Raw genomic sequence first — 18,470 nt, 5'->3', positions numbered from 1 at the left:
TAATCACTTTTGATTCATCGAAGAATTTTGGAGGGATAAGTTTTCTTTATGACTACTATCCTTTGTCTTCAAACTAGACAATTCAGAAATTAGCATCTATTTCATCCTTGGTTGTATATCTAATCCCATTTTTGACACCATCCAGCCAAAAGGTTGCTTATCTTTTAGAATTAACATGGAAGTTCAATCCTCTTCCTCTAAGTGATCTTATGATCTGAAAGCCATTGAGGAAAGTGCATATTTTACCCAAAAAAAAAAAAAAAACTAGCCAAAGTTGCTTTCAGAACATTTTTCATTGGAACTCCCCGAAAAAACGAGTCCAAATTAACCATTCACAAGCATTCTCGTTTGGAAGTTTTTTTTTTTTAAAATGGTTGAAAGAAAATGAGGTGCTTTTTGGAATTGTATTTAGATTTCAAGAACACTTTAAGTGCTTTTTGGAAGAAGCATCAATTATGTGATTTTTGCAGAAAGCTCTTCAAGTGTTTTTTAATATTCACTTTCATTTTTACTAAGAATTGATGTAAAAAACAATTTCATCAAAAGTAATTTTAATCATTTTAAAAACACTTTCAAACGAAATTGCTAGCTAAAAGTGGTTGGCCAAAAGAGGAAAAAAAAAAAAAGAAAAAAGGCCCAATCTTTTTATCTTCTTCTCTCTTCCATAGTAATTCAATCTCATTAAAAAATTACTAAATATTTCATGGTTGCCAAAACTAGAAGATAATCTTATGTCTGGATCGTTCACTTATATAGTATGAGACAATTAGGTAGGACATGTTTGAGAAATTTTTGTGTGGACATTAATACGTGGTATTATCATTTTATATGTTATAATATGAGTGAACGATATAATTAATATGTGACACTCGTATGATATATTACTTAAAAAATAAAAACAGTAATATAATTTGAGTAATATAACCATGTGGCAATATTCAGCATACACTTGAAATTACTCAACCAAGGGTGAGGGAGACCAAATACAGGTCCCCCATGAGTGTGAATATTGCTGTAAAGTCCCTTATGTGTGAATATGGTCGCATAGCCAGGTGGTCCGGCTATTGCAACTTAAATAGTTAGCCACAAACAATTTTTGTTTTCATTTGAGGTCAAATATAAACAAATTTTGGCTAGCCTTGCTCAAAAATGCGTGAGACCATAAAAATAAAAGAATGAAAATCCTAACTTTCATCGCGACGTAATGATAAATGCTCTAACATTAGAGTTACAATATTGACTCCCTTTAGCATCCCTTTCGTTTTGTCATTACATTATTGACACTAGTTTGCTTGAAACGCAACACACATATTAGCTGGCTTGGAAAGATCAGTGATGTCTTTGCATCCACGTTGGTAAGACATACATGTTGCCAATGCCATGCCAAGAAATGTACTTTAGCTAAAATTATTATTTTATTAGTGAAGATTAATTAGATTCACTAAACAAACTTCAAACAAAAGCATTTATTCAAACTTGGGACGAATTGGTTTTGCTCAGGGTTACGATATAAAAAAGATTAATCGTGCGTGATTAGATAGGGTTGAAGAACAGAAAGGTGCTTAAGTCCTTCAGCACTTAAGCAGAGCATCAAATAGAAGGAAAAAAAAGAACACTTATGCCGTCAAATGAGATTCCAAACATTCCAATAACAAAAAATGTCACTTTCCTTGTTGATACTTCACTTGTCTGCGGCGCCAACTGTGAAAGATATTGCAAAATTATACTAACTATTTATATAATCAAATATAACAAATTAAGTGCATAATCACTATCAGACTTGTGAAATTTATGCCGTCAAATGAGATTCCAAACATTCCAATAACAAAAAATGTTACTTTCTTTGTTGATACTTCACTTATCTACGGCGCCAACTGTGAAAGATATTGCAAAATTATACTAACTACTTATATAATCAAATATAACAAATTAAGTGTATAATCACTATCAGACTTATGAAATTTTAAAGTGTATAATCACCAGACTTATGAAATTTAAATGAGAAAAGGGAATTATAAATTCTTGTCTGTAAATCGAAGAAAGAAGCGATGTCGCTACCCTAAAGCATATACGTCTCCCCATGTGCAAGTTATCACGGTGCCTACAACTACAGGCTGTATGATCCTGTGATCAACTATGCACTCCAACGGTAGACGGAATTGCCAAGTAGCCCAAAGATTAAAACACAATGATTATGGGATTTGAATAATTGATGATGATAGAAATATGAAGAGAAAATGAGACAGAAAAGTTTTAGTTCAATTGAGGTTTCTTATTTAAAGAAGGCATTTTAGCCAAAATGGTTCCTGAGATTAGCATAACATATCACTTTGGTCATTGAGATTGAAAATCAATAGAAATAGTCTCTGAAATTGTTCACCATCCGTTATTTTGGTCATTGCATTAAAAACTCCATTAAGTGTCCCAGAGCTTTTGGCCGGAAGTTTGGGCAATTTTCAAAGCTTGGTAACTCAATCGTTTCTTTATCAAATTTGACCCATAATATATCAAAATGAAGATAGGAAAGTTTAGAACAAGATTATACATATTTGGAAGCCCAATGGTTGCCGAACATTTCCGGAAAATAGTCTGAAAGGTGACTGGTTTGCGAGAAAACCGGAAAACTCACAGGAAATTGGGCAAACTTTAAACGTTCATAACTTCTTCAATACTCAATGAAATCGAGTGATTCAATATGAAAATCATACTTTTCGACGAGATGAAGAGAATGATACCTTTATAAACCGCTAAATCTCCGTGGTTTGGCCGAAAAATGGCTCAACAGTGGCTAACTCGAGACCAAGATAGCCACTTTCGAGCCAATTTCCGGACAAACCACTGCGATTTAGCCATCAAGAAGGGTACCATTTTCTTTGTCTCGTTGAGAATTATGATTTTTGTTTTTGAATCACTCAATTTTATTGAGTATTGAAGAAGTTATCAACATTTAAAGTTTACCCAGTTTCCGGCGAGTTTTACAATTTTTTCCGCGAACCATTCACCTTTCAGGCTATTTTCTGGCAATCACCAGCAAACATTGGGCTTCTAATAGATATAATCTTGTTCTACACTTTTCTATCTTCATTTTGATATATTATGGGTCGAATTTGGTTAAGAAACGATTAAGTTACGAAGCTTTGAAAATTGCCCAAACTTTCGGCTAAGAGCTCTGGGACACTTAACGGAGTTTTTAACGGAATGACCAAAATAATGGATGGTGAACAATCTTAGGGACTATTTCTATTTATTTTCAATCTCAGAGACCAAAAGTGATGTTTTATGCAAATCTCAGAGATCATTTTGATTAAAAAGCCTTTAAAGAATTCCTCATACCCCTTCAAACAAATGATTATAACTCTTCAAATAAGACCAACTCTTAGATATTAAAGTAAATAAAATAATAAGTTTTGAATCTTTAAGATAGAATAAAATAAAAATAATTAAAATAACCAGCGCCGTCATGCACTCCAATGTGGCACACAATGATTTACTAAGACCCCTCCGGTTCTGTGCATCAATAGCTTGCAACCTCACCTCCCAGTTACCTACGAAGAGTCTCTCCCATTAATATCTAAGTCAAACATGGAAATCAATAATTACACTTACCACGCAGAATTCGTTCTGTTCAATTTTCTCAAACTATTTCTGACTTAGGAGAAGACTTCATCTTCAAATGATTAAAGAACTTAAGTGGTCATGTTTGGTGTTTGTTTGTTGGCACCATACTTATGAAATTTAAATGAGAAAAGGGAATTAGAAATTCTTGTATGTGAATCAAAGAGAGGCGCGATGTTGCTACCCTAAAGCATAGACGTCTCCCCACGTGCAAGTTATCACGGTGCCTACAACTACAGGCTATATGATCTTGTGATCAATTATGCACTCCAACGGTAGACGGAATTGCCAGTAGCCCAAAGATTAAAACACAATGATTATGGGATTTGAATAATTGATGATGATAGAAATATGAAGAGAAAATGAGATAGAAAAGTTTTAATTTAGTTGAGGTTTCTTATTTAAATAAGGCTTTTTAGCCAAAATGGTCCTTGAGATTTGCATAACACGTCACTTTGGTTCTTGAGATTGAAAATCAATAGAAATGGTCCCTGAGATTGTTCACTATCCGTTATTTTGGTCATTCCGTTAAAAACTTCATTAAGTGTCCCAGAGCTCTTGGCTGGAAGTTTGGGCAATTTTCAAAACTTGATAACTCAATCGTTTTTTAACCAAATTCGACCCATAATATATGAAGATAGGAAAGTGTAAAATAAGATTATATCTATTTGGAAGCCCAATGATTGCCGTAGATTGCCGAAAAATAGCCTGAAAGGTGACTGGTTCGCAGGAAAACTGGAAAACTCGCCGGAAATTGGGTAAACTTTAAACGTTCATAATTTCTTCAATACTCAACGAAATTGAGTGATTCAAAAATGAAAATTATAAGTGATTCAAAAATGAAAATCATACTTCTCGACGAGATAAAGAGAATGGTACCTTTCTAGATGGCTAAATCTTCGTGGTTTGGCCGGAAAACGGCTCGACAGTGGCTAACTCGAGACCAAGACAACCACTTTCGAGCCAATTTCCAAACAAACCACCGCGATTTAGCCGTCAAGAAAGGTACCATTCTCTTCGTCTCTTCGAGAATTATGATTTTTGTTTTTGAATCACTCGATTTTGTTGAGTATTGGAGAAGTTATGAATGTTTAAAGTTTACCTATTTTCCGGGGAGTTTTCTAGTTTTCCTGTGGACTAGTCACCTTTTAGGCTATATTTCGACAATCGCCGGCAACCATTGGGCTTCCAAATAGGTATAATCTTATTTTATATTTTTCTACGTTCATTTTGATATATTATAGGTTAAATTTGGTTAAGAAACGATTGAGTTACGAAGCTTTAAAAATTACGCAAACTTTCGGTCAAGAGCTCTGGAACACTTAACGGAGTTTTTAACGGAATGACCAAAATAATGGATGATGAACAATCTCAGGAATTATTTCTATTTATTTTCAATCTCAAGGACTAAAGTAATGTATTATGCAAATCTCATATAACATTTTGGCTAAAAAGCTTTAAAGAATTCTCATACCCCTTAAAAAAAATGATTATAACTCTTCAAATAAGACCAACTCTTAGATATTAAAGTAAATAAAATAATAAGTTTTGAATCTTTAAAATAGAATAAAATAAAAATAATTAAAATAACCAGCGCCATCATGCACTCCAATGTGGCACACAGTGATTTACCAACATGCTGCCAAACATTTGGACAGCCAAGCACCAAAGTTCCAGATTTTTTATATGACGTCTGATGTGGACATGGAGGTGGAGCATTCACACATCCCTATTGTGATGTTGATAATGTCTTAAAATTTTCCATTTAATAATGAGGTTATGTAAATTAATTCCCTATCTTCTTTAAGCCAGCAAGCTATCAGTCAGTGTGGAAGCGGCAATCTTGTAATAAAATCAGAAAAATACTGGAAGAATGTTGAGTTTTCAACATAAAATTAACTCTTAATGCACATTTGTAAGATTTTTTAGCTTCTCAAGGTGAAATTCACGTAGTGTCTCCACTCCTGTCATCGTGCCATTTCCGGCTCTCGAAGAGGCAGGGATCGACTCCCTGAAGTCTTCCTTAGGTTTCCTACACTCCACCACATTCAACTGTTAGAGGCCTACCACTAGAGAGTTCTCCAGTAGTCTGGGAAATGTGGTCTGCACACATCAAATTGTCTAGCATAGCTTGCAACCTCACCTCCCGGTTACCTACGAAGAGTCTCTCCCATTAATATCTAAGTCAAACATGGAAATCAGTAATTACTCTTACCACGCAGAATTCGTTCTGTTCAATTTTCTCAAATTATTTCTGACTTAGGAGAAGACTTCATCTTCAGATGATTAAAGAATTTAAGTGGTCATGTTTGGTGTTAATGATTTGATTTTTTTTTTTGGTCAACAAGTCAATGATTTGATTGAATTGAAAAATGCTGAATGCTACTGAAAATTTGGGTGTCCACTTCGTCTAACTTTAAGATAGAACCTTAAAGAAATTAATCCCTTGGTTAGATTTGGAGGGATTAAGTTTCCTTTGTTGTGACTACTCTTTTTTATATCATCCAATTTAAACAATAAACATTTAGCATCCATTTCATCATTTGTTATTGAAAGTTCTTGGATGGTACTAGTTTAACCTAGACATGGGGTGAATAGGTTCCAATTTAAAAATCCAATTCAATTTTCAATTCAATTTTCAGTTCTCAAATTAATTCTACATTCACAACACATATAAACTATCCTACACATATGCAATTATAAAGATAAATAAAATGTGCACATAGGATGTAGGATTTAACGAGGCAAAACCCACCACTGGGAAAATCCTCGGGCTCCCAAGCTAGGACAAACACTAAGAGAAATGAGTCAGAAAGACTTGCAAAACTCATCAACTAGACACACATACTAGTAGGCAGTTTTGTCTCCGCGCTTTGCTACTCGGTCTCTCTTCAGCATTCGAGTGGAAGTGGCACGATACTAACGTGACCGTCAATCACCGTCTCCTCGAACTTTGCAAGATACTAACGCATGCAGAATATATGAAATGAAATGATTTTGAAAATCAACCAATTATGAAAATCACAAGGCATATTTTCATAATTGATTTCAATTTAAGCGCATGAAAAATTAGTGACCAAAAACTAATATTTTCTTTGAAAAACACTTGGCAATAAAACTGATTTTTCTGAAATGAAAATAACTCTCAGTGCACTTAGGGCTGCTAGCAAACGTTTGCTTTCAAATGATACATCATGTGGTAAAAGCAAACTAAAAACATACTCTGACTCATCAAGATGAAAATGTAAACTGACTTAACCCTAGGTATGCGGCACATGAATTTTCTATCTGTTTAATGCATTGCTGCTAGTGTTTATACCATACGGAAACAACCTAAATGCATATGCAGCAGCAGCAGGAAAAACCCTAAACTGATCTGATGCATGCGGCAACCAAAACATAAAAACATATTCACTCGGTGCTGATGATCTGTTAACTAGTCTGTGTCATACGGCAGCCTAATACTCAACTCATGCATATGCAGTACACCTTTAAAACCTAACCTGATGAACCTATAAATATGTGTCTGTTAGATTAAAGATACCAATCAGGTGGTCAAAGAAACGGAAAGATCAGACTCATCAACCTAATTGATTAAAACAACTAATCAAATACTAAGTGAAGAGATAGAAACTAAATCCATTTGAATTTATCCTCATTTTAAATGCACAGCATCTGACTCCAAATAAATCTTATATTAATAAGTGGGCCTTTAATTAAGCTAAACCAACTCGTACCAAATTAATTAACATGTAAAGCCCATATCTCAATCGTTAAACTTAAAAGCTAAACAACCCATTGAACATAAACTTATATCACGTGAATGCATATGCATACCAAACTTATTTGAGTGGATGTCTCTGAAACGATTGCCAGTTTAGTGATCGAGAGTACGAGAGACAAACTTAGACTATAATAAATAAAATAAAAAACATGTACTAGTCTAAGACATTACAGCAGGCGTTTTGTTTAGGAATAGCCAATTTTACCCTAACAGTTATATACTTAATTTAGTAAGTTATCTAATTCAATTCCTATTGACACCAACCAGCCAAAAGATTGCTTATCTATTAGAATTTTCACTGAAGTTCCATTCTCTTCCTCTAATGATCATATGATCTAAAACCATTATGGAAAGAGGCCTGTGCATCTCTAATATACTACCCAAAGTTGCTTTCAGGACATATATATATATATATATATATATATATATATATATATATATATATATATATATATATATTTCAAAACCACTCCAAACAAATTAGCCATGACATGTTTAATTCCTAGCTAAAAGTGGTTAGCCAAAAGAGAAGAGAAAACTTTTTGCCAAGTCTTGTTCTCTCCTCTCTTTTCGTTATTAATTCAATCTCATTGAAATTAATTATTTAAACTAAAACATAATCTTATGTCTACACCGTTCCCATATATAGTATAAGAGACAATTAGGTGGGACAAATTCGAGAAATTTTTGTGTGACCTAGAACATCAGCATGTGATATTATCATTTTATGTGTTATAATATAGTGAATGACATAATTGACAAACATCCTACTTGTAGGATGTATAATTTAAAAATAATAACAGTATTATAATTTGAGCATAACAATACCAATACATGATGATGTTTCAGATACACTTAAAAATACTCAACCAACTTAGGGTGAGGGAGACAAAATAAAGGGCCCTCCTACGTGTATGAATATGACCACATGGCCAGGTGGTCCGACTGCTGCAACTTAAAATTTACCAAAAATAGAGATAGTAGTATAGCCCATAAACAATTTTTCTATCATTTGAGGTCAAACATATACAAAATTTGGCTAGCTAGCACTTGTTGAACATGCGTAAGACTATAAAAATAAAGAATGATAGTCCTAAGTTTGGTCGCGATGTAAAAATAAATACTCTACCATTTGAGTGACAGCGACTCCCTTAAGCATCCTTTTGTTTTGTCATTACATTCTTGACACTAGCTTGCTTGAAACGTAACACACATATTAGCTGGCATGCAAAGATCAGTGATGACTTCGCATCCACGTTGGTCAGATATGTATGTTGCTATGCCAAGAAATGTACTATAGCTAAAATTATTTTTTTTATTAGTGAAGAAGATTAATTAGATTCACGTTAACAACTTCAAATAAAAGCATTTATTCAAACTTGGCGAATTGCTTTTGCTCAGGGTTACCACCCATGTACAAAATATTAATGGTGCGTTATTATTAGATAGCTAGAGTAGTTGAACATAAAGATGCTTAAGTCCATAAGCACTTAGGCAGAGCATCAAATAGAAAAAAAAAGCACTTATGCAGTCAAATTCAATAATAAAAATATCACTTTCTTTGTTGATACTATTATACTAGACTTATCTGTAGTGCTACCATGCACTGCAATGTGGCACACAGTGATTTGCCAACAGGCTGCCAAATATTTGGACAGCCAAGCGCCAAACTTGGATGTGGACACGGAGGCTAGAGCATTCACGCATCCCCTATTGTGATGTTGATGAGGTCTTAAAAATTTCCATTTAATAATAAAACAAAGTTTATGTAATTAAATTCCCTATCCTCTTTAAGCCAGGAAGCTATCAGTCAGTGTAGAAGCAACAATCATGTAATATAATCAGAAAAATACTTGAAAATGTTGAGGTTTCAACGTAAAATCAACTCTTAATTAATATGTATTTGCAAGATTTTTTAGTTTCTTGAAGTGGAATTCCCACAGTATCTCAAATATTTGAGTTTGATTTTGATAAATTGAAATTAAACTCAGATAATAAGTCAAAAATTCAAGTTCAACAGGTGTGAGTTTAACTATTGAGTGTAATATATGAGTCTCTGGAGTTCGATTTCTACAATTTTCTCTCATAATAATTAAACTCATACTGCTTTAATAAGCAATGTTATCAAATTAATCAAACTCTAGTGCATAATTCTTATATGAGAATCATCCTCACACATATAAACGGCCTTATTGTAAGATGATTTTTCTCATTACACCGCTTTAATAGAGTACTTCGAAAATAAAAATTAAAATTGAACATTCAATACCATAGAACATCGTAGTCATGTTTTAACTTGTGAACATAGAAGTAATTTGTTAAAATTACTTTTACACACGTATCAAATTATATTTTCTTTAAAGCCAAATAGTGTTTCATATTTGCCACCAACTTTATACTGTTATTGAATAGTTAGAGGCGTGCCCTGAATGCTCTTCTACCCCACACGGCATACAGTGATATATATTATTTTAACAATTTATCTTAATACCTAGAAACGATCCTCCTGAATTGACCAATGTATCTGTCTTCCCATGTAAATACAAACCCTAGCATTTTGCTTCACGGGGGTCATACTCTGATAAGGAATGAGTGTGAGAGTGTGTGTAATTCCTGTTATGAAGCTTTCTTTGTCTAGAAAAAAAAGAGAGTTAAAAAAGAAATATTATTTTTCAGCATCTTTGTCTTCTGTCCTGTTCTGCTTCCACCACCTTCAAAACTCACCTCCTTCATTAACCCTAATATTTATAAGTTCTTTGAGTCCTCCGCTTTAGCATCAAAAACAGCTGGGAGGTGTTTCCTAGGACGGCAGATCTTGTAAGAAACTATGGGGAAGAAAGTAAGCCAACAAACTGCATCACTGAAAATATCTAAGAAAGAAAACAAAGAGTTTAAGAGTTTGATAAGACTTTTGAGGCCTAAAGTCTACATCACTGACAGCTCTAGCTTCAAGAGGCTCGTACAAGACCTCACCGGCAATGGAGCTTCGAATCCAATCACCACTTCCTCCTCCCTCTTGCACCCTCCGAAAAAACATAGACCGCCGGTTGAGGAGGAGAAGGAAATCCCAGTAGTTGTGGACATTGAGCCTGAAGGCAGCGTGGATGTGTCTACTGACACGTCGTTTGATTCTTCGGAATTGTGCAGCCAAGTGTTTATAAATGATCAAGAGTTCAAACAGTTATGTTATCAGATATTTGCAGATGATCATACAACAACGACTACTAGTACTTCAGAAGGTTCGGCGGAAGAGCAATTGTTGGTGGATGATATGCTACCTTTTCAAGATCTTGAGCAATGGCTCAATTTAGACACTGTTTATGATCAGCCTAATCATGATCCTTTTTCCCACTATGGTTATGCTCAAATTGATCAACAAGTCAGCATATATGACTACGAACTCTCGGGGTTACCATGATAAAATTGTTAAATTTTCGTTGAATGAGCATCCGGTCTTGTAATATTCTTCTTTTGATGCCTAAGTAGTACATATGTTCATAACAAGGATATGCATTTATTCAACGTGGATTCTTTGTATAGAGAGCCCATTTCCGCTTTAACTGATTACCATGTGTAATTTGTTCAATCTATATTTCGTATTGTTATCCATGCTTCTCATTCAGATATGTACGTGTACATTGTAACACACATGCTAACTTTTTAAGTTCAAGGGGGACAATCGTACATGTCGTAAAATTATGTTTGTTAAACTGAATGGTTTGTCCTTAAAAGGCAAAGAATGCTTCGATCGTAAGAAAAGATCTTAATTACTAAACCAAAGTATTCACAACATATTCCAAGTGTCATAGGATGCATTTCTAGTTTGTGTTTAGGAAATTAGATCACAGCACACAGCTGATATATTTGCACAAGAGAAGTCACAATTTCCCGTTATTCTGAAGAAGTTGGGGTTACTCATTCTTAAATATACTCATTCTTAAGTCTACACCACTGACAGCTCTAGCTTGAAGAGGCCCGTACAAGGCCTCACCGAGCCTCGAATCCAATTACCACTTCCTCCTCCCTCTCGCACCCTCTGAAGAAACGCAGACTGCCGTCTGCCGGTTGAGGAGAGGAAATCCCATACTCCAAAAAGTTGTGGATGTTTGAGGGCAATTGGTATTAAAATATTATTTTTATTAAAATAATAAAAGATTATTTTGTGTATAGTTTAAGATAGGATTTTTAACCAATCTCATTACTCCAATATTTGAAAATATAATTGTTTGGACCCATTTTTACAATATCGGCCCGAGCAATCAAGGCCGTCGGATGAGCAGGGTTTTAGGCCGTTGAACGACAAAGTGGTTGAAATAAATTATGATTGAGATAATGTTGGGATTTTAATCATAATTTATTAAACCTAGTTTTTATCTAAAACCCCAATTTATTCGTAGGATGGTGGGGCATTAGAATCCTAATGCATTACTGATTATTGGCGAATGGTTATGGATTGGTATGGATTTTTGCGCATGCATAAAGATAAGGATGCCAATTTGGATTTAATCAGCCGCATGATTGGCGTTGGTCAGCCATACATAGGGGTGGTTCGGTATGAGATCCCATACCGAAACCCTTGTCCCGATTCCCAAACCAAAATTTTCGGGAATCCAAATTTCAATCCCGATCCCAAACCAAATTTTCGGGAATCCCAATTTTCGGGAATCCTGAAATAGTTTCGGGATTTCGGGACAAATCGGGAATCCCGAAATGGTTTTGGGCTTTTGGACTAAAATTTGACATATTATGCTTTTGGGCTAAAATTTGACATATTATGTTTTTGGGCCCAATCTGCCAATTTGTTTCTACTAATCTACCAATCAAATCTGCCAATCAAATGGCAAGGCGTTTCTACTAATCTGTGCACAAATTTGACATAGTTTCATACTTCCATAGTATATAACCAATTTGCCGCCCACTACCCATCTGTGCACAATAGCAACTGCCTATTCAATTTTGTACGCACGAATATAAAAGTTTAAAACAAGATATATGTAAAAAAACATCACTGCAAAGGTTCATAAGGGTTTGTCCTGCATAAAGGTTCATAAGGGTTCTACCACAAATTAGATCGCCGAATGAAGCGAAGAAGTATATTTCTGCTAAATAAATGAAACTCAAATAAATGAAACTCAAATAAATACTCCAAAACTTTGCCCTGCATCATTAAAATATATAACCTCTGAACTTCTACAAATCCATGTGCTAAGTTACTCATTGGTACTACTAGCAAACCATGATCATTGGTTTAAGTTCTGATTATTTGCTTTCTCTTTTAACTAAATTGCAGCAATTGTAGATAATAAAACCGTAATCGATAATGACGACGCTGAAAATAAGAGCAAGCGACAATCCAATCCAGAAGGTATACTGTTATATTTCTTGTGGATCTTAATTTGCATATGCATTATAAATAATGAGTTACTCCATCTCTCATTCATCTATTTACCACACCTAGCTGTAAAAACAATGAATTGTTAGATAAGCATTATAACAAAACCTACTGCATAAAACTTATATCTCATTGTCTAATACAAAATGACCAATGTCACGTACTGATATGCAAGTGAGAAATCAAGCCAAAAAAGGAATGGTTTTGCCCTTCGAGCCCATTTCACTTGCTTTCAACCATATGAACTACCACGTGGATATGCCTCCTGTAAGCAACTTTGCGTCTATTTTCTTTGATATGCTAAGCTAAATTCAAGAAATCAACGTGAGTACTTATAAATTAACAATGCATTAAACGAAATGAAAAATGAATTTCTGCTCATTGGTTAAGAAGTGACTGTTTTAGTCTTGCAATCGATCATACATATGATGCAGGAAGTAGTTCCTAGTATTTGCAGTTAAAATGGGTTTGTACTTTTGAATTTCAGACCCAAAAATCAAGTTTAGCAAAAACAGAGAAATACCACCAAATAAAAAATTGAAGAAGGAGAAGACAGAGATATGTTGACGTCTCACCTTAAGTTAGTATGGCTTCCGCAGACGATCCCAAAACTGAATAGAAGTGAACTCTGCAAACAAAATTAATTCCAAACCCTAAATTAAATTTCAAAAGGAAGACAGAAATTAGATTTCAAAACACTAAATTAATTACCTAATTTGGGATCGAGAGTTCTGTGACTTCTGTCTGTGAGAGAAAATCGCCCCGAGAGAGAGAGATCGCGAGAGAGAGCGGTGGTGTGACGGTGGCTGTGTGGTGAAGGAAGGATGGAGAGTCAGAGACGATAGTATGGTGTGGTGGTGGGCTGGTGGTTGGCCGGAATTCGACGCAAAGAGGGTCAAGGGTTGGAGATGAGGGCTCGGTGAGGGAGGCTCAGGGGCTGCGTTCGAGTTCGATGGAATAACACGGAAGTGAAATGGGAGAATGGAGATCAGACCTAAAAACAAATGAACGGCATAGATTAAATCCAAAACAATGAACGGTTGAAATAATTTTCTTATAATTAAAAAATAATATATATAATATAATATTTATTTTCGGTTCGGTATGGGACTACCGAAAAAATGGAGATGCAAAACCAAATCCCATACCGAAAATTTCGGTTTGGTTCGGGATGACATACCGAAAATTTCGGAAATTTTGGTTTGGGATTTTTTTGGTTTGGGATCGGGATTTTTTCGGTTTGGTTTGGGATTTTTGGGATTTTTTTCCAGCCCTAGCCATACATGCATATTATTGGCATATTTCAAGGCGGGAAGCTTATTGGCATAAAGGGATATGATCCTTGGCTAAAGGATATAAGACGAATGTACAACCAGATGCAATTCCACAAGACAGAGTCCAATTAGGACTCTCCAAGAGTATCAAGCGGACGGGTGTAACTTTCACTATAAGTAGGGAGGGTTGCGCACCATTCAAAGCCCCACAAAAATCAATACAAAATTGCCCTGCGCAAACTCTCACAACTTGAGATCTTTTTCTTTTCCTTTTTCGCTGACACATCTTCCGTTGGCATCAACAGCACTGTGGAAGCAACCGGTGATATCTTAAGTCGGCATAGATAGCTCTGTCACTGTAGAGTCGGTCGGTCTCGCAGTATCTTCCGTTGGCATCAACAGCACTGCGGCGAGAACGGTCGACTGCCTATCCAAGTCTCGGTCGAGAAGGGTTTTCGAATCCTTGTTGGTCGAGGTCATCTCATTAGCCTTCTCGGCAAGGTGAGGTGTTACAGTTATTACATTCGGCACATTGTAAGCCGAATTCGGTTCGTGAACTTTGTAAGAAATAGCAGCCTTGTCTTCAGGCTCGAGAACCCAAGAGGCCGAGACGCGTTCCTTTCTCGGCCGCAATCGCAAGACGCAGAAGTCAGTAGCGCGACCCAACGCAGCATCATCAAATTTACTCCTCGGCCGAGCCTCGGCCGACGAGTTGGCACGCCCCGCAATCACCGAAGGACGTAGTTAGCTTAGAATATATTCGGCCTGCGCGCCACGTAGGCTTTGTAATTTCTAGGGTCAACATTTTGGCACGCCCAGTGGGACCCAGTGCTATACTACGAAGTTCATATGATATATCAAGATTCTAATCTGGCTCAACGTAGCCGATTGTACGAGCTCCTGGAGGAATTGAAAAAACATAATGAGGAATGTAAAAAATCTTTGGAAGCAGAAAAAGTTCTTCGTGGCCATAGAGAGATGCAAAAGTCATTCGCTTGCATGTTGAAAATAAAAGCTCCTGTTATCCTACAAGGGCAATGGGTAAATGAAGACAGGGCTCGATTTAATGTCTGGCTAGATGAAGAAAATTTTCCTTACGTTTCCGACTACAGATCAATTCCATTTGAAAAATGGTTAGGCCCAAAGGCCGGGGGGCAATTTTTCGCTTCGGCCGTAATCAGACATCGGTCTAAGAAAATTGTTAATTTGGCCGAAGAACAAAAGCCACCTATTTTTTCGGTCGAGACCGAAAGTGTGGTAGGCCTAGAAGAAAAAATTCAAGTTCTTGAGCTAGATACAAAAATTGACTTGGAAAATGATTCGTCAGAGGAATGCTCCAATGACGAACGAGGCCAAGATATTGGCCTAGCCCAAGAAAATACGCCAATTGATATGATTATTGGCAATAAAGCCGATATGGAGAAATCCTGTTCGGCTAAGTGGTTTGAATTAAAAGCCGAAATTATGCCTGGGGGGCATAATAATTGTTCAATACATTCGGCGGCCGAGAATGAAAAATATTTCTCCAAGTCAAAAATATTTGGAGGAAATTCTTTATTCGGCCTAGAGCGAAATCAATTTGAAGATTTTACAAGATCTCGACTTGGAATAAAGCATCGTTGGCCTCCTCCTGACTATGGTTCGGCCACTTTTCTTTTCGTTTGTTAAATATATATATTATTTTCTTAAACATACGGCTATGCAAGCCGATGCGTAAGAAAATAAGGGGGGGGCAACAAATATATATATATTTATATATTATTTCAAGCCAACATCATTATGGCCTGATGCCGTGTGTGTATGGGTGTTTATATATATATATATATTAGCTTTTGGTCGAATGTGTCTATATAGGCCTGATGCCGTGTGTGTGTATGGGTGTTTATATATATATGGGTGTTTATATATATATATATTAGCTTTTGGTCGAATGTGTCTATATAGGCCTGATGCCGTGTGTGTGTATGGGTGTTTATATATATATTTGCTTTTGGCCGAAAAAAAAAAAAAAAAAAAAAAAAATCATTCGGCCGGCTCAAAGTGAGTGCATGGCAGCCTTATGCATTCACTCACACAACAATCTCGGCATAGATACAAATTGGAGTCTCGGCCAAATCATCAACCTCGGCCCAATTTGTTATGGTTCTCACCAAGCTCGGCAGGTCCATCAAATTTTTGCCGAGTCATGTATTGAAAAGGTTTTGCTGTCGACGATGATCTCCGCTGGTAAATGAGTTGGTTTCGTATTACCCGACGCATGGGCCGAGCTACCCAGTATATGTTGTTGAGCTTGGCCTCAGTACGACGAGTTCGGTTGTGTCCAAAGGTTTTTTTTACGACCGAACGAAGTAAAGTGGTTTTATTTGTTTTCCCCGGAATTCAGCGACCAATCTTTATTCGATGGTGGGTGCTAGACGGTGGCTCTCGGTGATGACTCGGCAGGTATTGATTTGGCCGAGAGGAGTTTATGAATAGAGTGGATTTCATCCTTCGATGATATACGGCTGGGTCGAATTATATATATATATATATATATATATATATATATATATATATATATATATATATATATATATATATATATATATATATATAGGCAGGCCGAATTCATAGGGACCATTTCTTATCGACCTTGACCTCAATTCTTCTCGGCCTCGGCCCACTTTATCCTCGACCCCAGTTTTGTTGCTATCTCACAGATGGTGGCTGAAAACAAATGGGGATGGTAGTTCATTTGGCATTGTGTTGACTGAGGGGACCATAAGGCTACCAAGATTATTACTTCTTTGATCATATTCAAGACGTGTCATGCTATGGAGTGGACTCCTCGACCGTACATTTCTTCGACTGAGCTAATTTCCTTAACCATTCGGCCTACGGGCTGAAGCTCAAGGAAACTGGGGGGCAATGTTTGGACCCATTTTTACAATATCGGCCCGAGCAATCAAGGCCGTCGGATGAGCAGGGTTTTAGGCCGTTGAACGACAAAGTGGTTGAAATAAATTATGATTGAGATAATGTTGGGATTTTAATCATAATTTATTAAACCTAGTTTTTATCTAAAACCCCAATTTATTCGTAGGATGGTGGGGCATTAGAATCCTAATGCATTACTGATTATTGGCGAATGGTTATGGATTGGTATGGATTTTTGCGCATGCATAAAGATAAGGATGCCAATTTGGATTTAATCAGCCGCATGATTGGCGTTGGTCAGCCATACATGCATATTATTGGCATATTTCAAGGCGGGAAGCTTATTGGCATAAAGGGATATGATCCTTGGCTAAAGGATATAAGACGAATGTACAACCAGATGCAATTCCACAAGACAGAGTCCAATTAGGACTCTCCAAGAGTATCAAGCGGACGGGTGTAACTTTCACTATAAGTAGGGAGGGTTGCGCACCATTCAAAGCCCCACAAAAATCAATACAAAATTGCCCTGCGCAAACTCTCACAACTTGAGATCTTTTTCTTTTCCTTTTTCGCTGACACATCTTCCGTTGGCATCAACAGCACTGTGGAAGCAACCGGTGATATCTTAAGTCGGCATAGATAGCTCTGTCACTGTAGAGTCGGTCGGTCTCGCAGTATCTTCCGTTGGCATCAACAGCACTGCGGCGAGAACGGTCGACTGCCTATCCAAGTCTCGGTCGAGAAGGGTTTTCGAATCCTTGTTGGTCGAGGTCATCTCATTAGCCTTCTCGGCGAGGTGAGGTGTTACAGTTATTACATTCGGCACATTGTAAGCCGAATTCGGTTCGTGAACTTTGTAAGAAATAGCAGCCTTGTCTTCAGGCTCGAGAACCCAAGAGGCCGAGACGCGTTCCTTTCTCGGCCGCAATCGCAAGACGCAGAAGTCAGTAGCGCGACCCAACGCAGCATCATCAAATTTACTCCTCGGCCGAGCCTCGGCCGACGAGTTGGCACGCCCCGCAATCACCGAAGGACGTAGTTAGCTTAGAATATATTCGGCCTGCGCGCCACGTAGGCTTTGTAATTTCTAGGGTCAACAATAATTTGTGGGAATATATTTATGAGTAGATTTTTAACTAATTTCATAGTGCCACTTGTCATGATATGTAAGAATTTTGCTGATAGATTTCCAATAAGATTTTTAACCAATTTCGTCACACTACGTGTCACTATTTGTTCAGATTCTTTGTGGATATATTTATGATAAGATTACCAACCAATCACGGCGTGGCGTGACACGTGTTATTATCTACAACTTCTTGTTTCTCTTCATATATACCCTACATCCAACCTAAACTCACACACCAAATTCAAAATCTCTAAATTTTGGTGGATTGAATTACCCAATTGCCCTGGCAAATTTTTTTTTTGTCGAAATAGGAATATTATTAAATGCGAATCGAAATGTTTACATCAGATGCCAGAG

At 36.5% G+C, this 18,470-nt stretch overlaps 1 long non-coding RNA gene across 2 annotated transcripts; it reads right to left on the bottom strand.

Annotated features, from left to right (window-relative positions):
• Positions 1-12,237: 12,237 nt before the first annotated feature.
• Positions 12,238-14,057, bottom strand: LOC126634518 (uncharacterized). Of its 2 annotated transcripts, none has more exons than XR_007627374.1 (4): positions 13,972-14,057; positions 13,503-13,785; positions 13,367-13,419; positions 12,238-12,325 (listed from the first exon to the last, which is right to left on the bottom strand). It is a non-coding gene; the product is annotated as an uncharacterized LOC126634518 (long non-coding RNA). The 2 variants fall into 2 exon arrangements; XR_007627373.1 differs by lacking the exon at positions 12,238-12,325 and adding an exon at positions 12,955-13,096.
• Positions 14,058-18,470: the final 4,413 nt, after the last annotated feature.

The sequence above is a fragment of the Malus sylvestris genome, chromosome 9, assembly GCF_916048215.2.
Source record: "Malus sylvestris chromosome 9, drMalSylv7.2, whole genome shotgun sequence".
NCBI lineage: Eukaryota > Viridiplantae > Streptophyta > Magnoliopsida > Rosales > Rosaceae > Malus > Malus sylvestris.
Note: the sequence above shows the minus strand (reverse complement) of the source record. Positions and strands in the feature narration are given on the sequence as shown.